The sequence below is a fragment of the Sturnus vulgaris genome, chromosome 1 (assembly GCF_052056855.1).
Source record: "Sturnus vulgaris isolate bStuVul1 chromosome 1, bStuVul1.hap1, whole genome shotgun sequence".
In the NCBI taxonomy this organism is placed as follows: Eukaryota; Metazoa; Chordata; class Aves; order Passeriformes; family Sturnidae; genus Sturnus; species Sturnus vulgaris.
Genome location: NC_142243.1, coordinates 4,094,870 through 4,101,983, shown reverse-complemented (window position 1 = coordinate 4,101,983; position 7,114 = coordinate 4,094,870). Strand labels below are relative to the sequence as shown.

General features: G+C 47.5%; 1 long non-coding RNA gene across 1 annotated transcript; it reads right to left on the bottom strand.

Moving 5' to 3' along the window:
- Positions 1-1,809: 1,809 nt before the first annotated feature.
- LOC148225053 (uncharacterized) lies at positions 1,810-4,572 on the bottom strand. The gene is made up of 3 exons (XR_015798787.1): positions 4,236-4,572; positions 3,113-3,196; positions 1,810-2,652 (listed from the first exon to the last, which is right to left on the bottom strand). It is a non-coding gene; the product is annotated as an uncharacterized LOC148225053 (long non-coding RNA).
- Between the last annotated feature and the right edge of the window lie 2,542 nt (positions 4,573-7,114).

Genomic DNA, 7,114 nt, shown 5'->3' with positions numbered 1-7,114 from the left:
TGAGATCCAATCTTTCCCTTAGTTTCTGCATTTCCAAAATTAGGCTGAAAAACGATACCTGTCTTTTACAGGAATTTAGTATCCTCATGGGAAGGAAATTCTATTATATTTGAAATTTGAAATCTCGGGAAACACAGCTCTAGTTTTCATTTTTTTCAGTCTGGATCATGCCCTGTCACAGTGGATGTTTTCCCATTCTCTTTTTGCTTTGGTTGGTTCTGTTGGTTTTTGGTTAAGGATGTGAGAGGACACAATGGGACAGTTGGTTTGTTGGAGGACAAAGCAGAAGAAAGGAGAAAGGAGAAAGGAGAAGGGAGCTCCCCTGACATCTGTGACCTTGTGCTGTTGCACCAGGTACATTTCCTGGGGATGAAATGATAGAATTGTGGAATGGTTTGCATTGGAAGGGATGAGGTCACAGATTTTTCTATGGCCTCACTCAGAAGATCTGCAGGGGATGACAAGGCAGAAGCTTTGGTGCTCTGATGGAGATCTCTCACCCTGGCTTTGTTCCAGCACAAGAAATCCCTCTGAAGGGAGGATCAGGAGATCTCTCTGTGGTTTGGATCAGGAGATGGAGGCAGTGGCTCCATCCAAGCACCCCTTGAGTTCTACCTGGCCTCACCTGCTGCTATCTCCCTGCTTCCCCTTGGCTCTGGATGGGATGAGAGGCAGCCAAGGTGGTGGTGGTGGGCAAATACTCATTCCCCATGGAGGCTGAGAGTCAAATCTGAGCAGGTAAAGCTCGTTAGGAAGTGTGTGATTGATACTCAGTGCCCTGCTGCTCACCCAGTTTTCACCCTGGTCTTGTTCCTCCCCTCACTCCCCATCTCTGGGGACATCAGACTCTCCACAGCCTGGGATTCTCCAAGCAGTTCTCATGGGAACTAGCCTGTTCTCAGAGGACAAGTAAACATCCCAAGGCACTTCTGCTGGAGCACATGTTTGCTCTGAGGGCCAAGGACCCTCTGGTTCCCATCACAGCAGGACACACCAAGCACCAACTGTGTCCCATGGACCATGAGAGGAGCTCTCCTGCTCCAACACTGCCCACCACAGCCTGTGCCCAGCTCCATCTCCATCCAGACAGGCCGTGCTGAATGCTGGAGACAGGACTGGTGCTGAATTCATACACACAGATTGTCAATGAGGTGATCCTTGGCCAAATTCCTCCCGAATTCCATGGAAAAAATGTGCCTAGCTTGTCTCAAGATAAGCATTACTCCAGTGCAAAACCAGATTTCTTTTTAAAAGTCATCAGAGCCTGGATGTCTCTTCATTAACATGACTTTTACTTAGATTTAACTCCACTGGTTTCAGTTTTACCCATGAATTCACTGTAAAATCAGGCCTTGTGGGCATCCTTTTCCTTGGTGACAGAGACTGCTCAGGGAATGCTTACAAAGGTGGGTTTCTGTTACACCTATGCAGTGCAAAATGGGGCAATGATTTGGATTTTAAGCATTTTGTTATTATCTGGGGGCCCCTTTAATGGATTTAGCAAGAAAAGGATGATAGCTATTTTACTACAGTGAAGATTTGGCTTTGTTCAATCCTGATGTCCCTGCCCATGGCACGGGGTTGGAACTGGATGATCTTTGAGGTCCCTCCCAACCCAAACCATTCTGTGACTCTGTGATAATCCCCAGTTAAACCCATTTGGTTGCCACTGGTGCACATCTGTCTCTGGCACTGCTCACCTGGTGCAGTGTGGGGAGAACAGAGTGTGGCTCTCCCTGTGATAATTGTGAAACAAAAAAAAACAAACAAAAAAAAACCCACCCAAAAAACGAGAAAAGAGGTTCAGTTTTTCTTCTTTTCTTAAAACACTTATTTATTGAGGAGATATTACAAGCTGTCAGCCCTGATTTTCCCCAGAAGGTAGGACTGGCCATGGTCAAGGGTGGAAGATCCAGTCATGTCCAGGGGAGCTGCTGGCATTGACTCACTGCCCTGTCTATGCAGGGACAAAATAATGCAGCTGGAAATCCTCTCATTGCAGCTCCTGTTCCTGGCAAAATTCTCTATAGCTTGGCTAACAGAAAGGAAATAAATGCCAATAAATTCACATTTTGTCCCCACTGACAGGCTCTGCTGCACCCCTGCCCCTCAGCACCTCCCACAGAGGCTTTGTCCAGTTTGTCTCAGCCATAAATTCCCAAGGAAGGATTTCCCAGTCCTGAAGAGATATTTCTACTCACCACAGACTCAGACCCATTTTTCTAACAAGGGTGATCCTTAGATGTCCCTGGAACATCCTAGACTTGTTGTTTTCACCCATATATTTGCCTTTTCTGTCCCCAAGGGAATTTCCACCAGAGCAGAGGGATTTGACAGTGAGCTTCACATGAACAATTTTATCCACAGTTCACAGGTGAGGGGACTGGGGCTCCTTCCAAGGCTGTCACAGCTTGCTTTGCTGTTTGAAATCTTGTCCTGGATTGGGATGGATGTGTGGGAACAGGGTGCTGCTGCTCTCCACCAGCTCAGGGCCAACACGGTGTCCTGCTTCTCTCACTGCTCAGCCTTCTGACACCTCAGCTTGTAGATGAAATGCTTGTGGATCCATCTCCATCCTCCTCTCATCTGGAGAGGCTTCCCTGGCATTTCTGGAAAGGCTTCTGTGCTATTCTGGAGACCCAAACTGCCAGACTGAAAAAATAAATGGAAAATTATTAGGTTATTATTTCTTCTGCACCTCCTGTGTCCAGTTTATCAACACAACGGGTGGCACCTTGAGTGCTCCACAAGACACTGAACCTGGGGCCTAGGAAGCCACTGGACACTGGCAGAAAGGGCAGGAACAGGAGGATTTCCCAAAGTTTTGGGGGTCTGTGAGGCATTCACTGCTGCAATGACACTGAGGTATCAGCTCTACTACTGCCATGCTAGTGATTTACTCTCAGAATAGTCCTCTGTCCTTTGACCAAGAAGATAATAGTAGGAATAGTAATAGTAATAGTAATAGTAATAGTAATAGTAATAGTAATAGTAATAGTAATAGTAATAGTAATAGTAATAGTAATGGTAATGGTAATAGTAATAGTAATACAACCCAAAACCCAACTACCTGCAAAGTCATACTGAGCCAGGAGAGACAAAACACACCCACCTAGAGCAGGAACTGGGTTTAGTGTTTGCTGTTGGAGGGAGCACTCCAAGGTGGGCCAGAACGCCTTCATTAATGTGGGAGCAGCTGTGAAAACACAACAGGTTTTAGCTTAAAGCAGACAAAGCCCCAGCAGCAGCCAGGCTGGAAAGAGGACTCAGAAAAGTTCAATATTGTGTGTTTATTAAGGAAAGTCATTAAGTGGGTAGTGGATTTAGCCTGTGTTACAAGTACATATTATATTATTGGCTTGTCACAAATATTAAAATTAATGCTGTGTGTATAATGTTGGAAAACTTTGCTGTATGAATACAGTTTATTTTAATTCTGCTATTAACAAAACTTAGAAATAGTAGTATGAGAATTTTTTTTTTTCTTTGACTATAACATGGTGATGTAAAAAACTTTTGTTCATGTAGCTAAATCAGAGAATGGTAAAAAAGATAATCAGGAAATTCTTCACATTCTTGGATTATTGGACACCAGAATCCCAGGGAAGGAAAAAATGTTGATTTACAGGTTGGGAGGGGGGGAATGATTTTAAATAATGCATGAAGAACTATGAATATGCAACAGGTTGATGCATTTAACAAAGTGTTTTCTGAGTTATTGTGTGCTCTTGGCTGAATGCCAAGCACCCAGACATTATAACCTTTTGCTTTATTGTTTCTTATTGTCTTTTATTAAACCTTTTAAAATTTGCCAGGAAAGTGAACCTCGTTTTTAACCCTGGGCACCAAGGACCCTCCTGGGGTCTGGGTGATGCAGGTGCCAGGGGTCACTGTGATGTCCACAGCCTGTCCCCTCACCAGGGATGCTCACACTTATCCCTTAGAGAAATCTCTCACTGCCAACAGCCTGTCAATCGTCAGGAATTCTGGCAAAGAACAACAAATCCTTAAATTCAGATCAACGCTAAAGAAGAAATTCCTGCCTACTTTCTGCCTTTTATTTTTTCTCCCCTCTTTCTACTCTGCCGATCCTCCGCATCCAAATCGACTCTTCCATTTCCACGGGGCTCAGGGATTGCGGGAAGGGCAGGACCGGGTCCCAGGGAGCGGCTGTGTCGTTCCCTTGGCTTTGGGGACCGAACAGCGGGCAGGGCTGGTGGCCGAGCCCCTCTTACCTGGGCGGTCCCTCAGGTGCGCGCTGGCATCTCCCTCCTCCGGAGCATCCTCCGGGACCCGCCCGGACACCGTGCGGTGACCGCAGCAGGGCTGGCCTAAAGGAAATCTGACCTAAACAGCAGCGAGAGCTGCCGGGGGAAGGGTGAAGCCGAACAAAGCCGAAGAGCCAAGCCCGGCCGAGCAGGGTTGAAGCCGGGCAGAAGCTCCGCGCTGGAGCGCCCCGAGGGATGTCCCGGCACCGCCGAGGGGTGGGCAGGAGGGGCCGAGGGGGATTTGGATTTCTGCCCCAGGTGTCCTTCTCCTGCTCCGCTGTCTTAGTGGAAAGCTGGAGGGGTCCCCTCCTCCGGCTGCCTTCTGGGAATTGTAGTCCCTGCATCCCTGGATCCCTGCATCCCTGCATCCCTGGTCCCCATCCTGCCCTCCCTTGCCCTGGCAGCCACTTCGGGACATTTTCCCTCTTGTCCCAGCTGAGCATGTTCCCTTATTTTTTGTTGGTCTGGGAAGGAAAACATCATGCGGCACTGCAAGCGTCCCTCTTCCCTCCCAGTCTCTAGGAAGTTTCAGGAGAGGAAAGATGCATTCCAGGGAGTATTTCTGCATCCAGAGAGGAAGGATGCATTATTCCAGAGAGTATTCCTGTGCCTGCAGCAGTTTGCAATCCCCTTTGGCAGAGTGGGGAGGGTTTATGCCCATTTACCAGCAAAGGATCCCCTTGATACTCGGTGACTTGGTGGATTTGAGAAGGGGGGACACAGAGGGGTGTGGAGTAGGTTTAGCAGAGGGATGAGCACTGCCTGGGAAAGACTGAGCATCAGCAGGACCACATGGAAAGACCCAGACCATCTTGGGTCTGCCCTGCACAATGGGGCTCAGGGGTTCAGCAGGAAGGTCTAGCCCAGGATGCTTCCCTGGCAAGGTTTTAGGAGCATGGGAATGAAGAAAAGCTGCTGCAGCACGACTCTTCCCTGGGGCAGAGATTAGGGGCTGTCCCATGTCTCTGAGGCTGCACAATAACACCCATTCCTGCATGCACCAGCACCTCCCAACCCCTTCTAAATATGATTCAAGGCTGCAAACATGCTGTTCTTCTCCCCTTTAACTCAGGAAACTGAGGCAGGAGATGGTGAGGTGTCTGACTTAGACCACGCAGAAAAATTTACAGGTTCTCTGGAGCTCAGATTTACTCTACACACTGTTCATGCTTGGGCTAAAGTCTGCTGATGCATTTCCCATCCCAGTACAAACCAGCAGCATGAGGCAGCAGCACCAGTTTGAGGGTGCACCTACACTGCAGCTTGTACCCGAGTCCAGTGAAGAGAGAATTCATGCAAATTCAACTCTATAGCAGGACACACAACCCTCCTTCAGTTTGCCTTACTCAAGCTTTGATGCACAGCAGGTCCTGGACAGGCAGGTAAGACCACAGTAGACCCCAGGTCATGTTCAGGACTCCTTGGGCAATGTTTCCCCTTTCCATCCTTTCTTTTTCCATAATACCTTTGGAGTATGGAGATGGGGCTCCATCACCCAGCCCCATCTGGGTGTGTGGCACCATGGAGGGAGAGAGTAGGGACAGGACGTGGAGAGGGGCTCACCTGGAGAAACTGGAGGGGTGGAGACTGTTTGTGTGATTTCTTTACTTCCAGAAGGTTCTGGAGGAAGGGGCCAGGGTTGTGCCATCCCAGCTGGGTCAGTGTCCATTTGTCCACTGGGGCACAATTTACCTTATTCCAAAATGGACATCTCCAGTAGGGCAGAGGACTTGCACCTTCAGAGCTCCTTCACATCTGCATTTTCCCAGCCCCAGTTCTCTCCTCCAAACAGGCCAGACCTGCCTGATGTCCCCTCAGACTCAGGCAAAGCCCCAAAATCCAGGGACAGAGAGATCAAACATTCCTTGGTATGATCCCAAGGTTTTGTTCACATGGTGAAATGCAGACTCCAAGTGTTTTGTGTTCATGCTCAAAGTGTTTCACAAAGCTGTGATGGTTTGACAGAATTAGGCTGTGTCCAAAAACACCTCCTTGTAAACCCAGTTTGGAAGTGGTGATGCCCCAGCCTGAAGAAGAGTCTCCACTATCCCAGGGAAATCCACTTTGGAAGTGAAGCTGTGCCATCGGCTGCCTCTGCAATGCACCACTAGATGCCATTGAAAGCCCTGCCTGGTTCTCCCATTTAGAAAACCTCAAACTTGGGACAATTTGCTTTGTTATATTGTGGGGGTTTTTGTGTGTTTGTTTTTGTTTTGGTTTTTTGTTTGTTTGGGATTTTTATTTGTTTTTTTTTAAAGGTAATGTTTCACTTTTGGTCCAATAAAGTCTCGCATTTAGGCAGTACATATAAATAAACGTGGGAATGTGTTTTGTTCACAAGTCTCTGTTTCTCTCTCCATTTCTCCCTCTGTTTCCCAAATATATAACATGAACTTGCCTTTATTTGCTCTTATTTAAATGAGAATTATTTCCCAGTGTCTTCCAGACCAGGATCTCACCCCCAAGTTCCTTTCCTCATAAAACACCCTAATCCTCCACGACTTTCACCTGCCAAATCCTCTCTCCACTGCATCACGATTTGATGTCCTGATATGAACAGTCCTTGCAGGAAATGCAGAGGTGCTGGAATGGCATGTCCAAGCCTTTTCCTCCTTTGGGAGATCATTCCTCAGATCAGGTCAGCAAAAGGCAAGACACAGGTCCAGCTTACCCATCTGTGGGAATAATAACCTGGAAGAACAGATCTGCAGAGAGTTGGGAAGGGATCAAGGAGTAGAAGCAAGTTCTTGCAGTGGTGCCCATAACCAGCTTGCAGGTGTTTGGTGAGAAGGTGAAATGAATGAAACTGGGGAAGAAACTCTACACTGAGAAAAGGTAAAAAATAA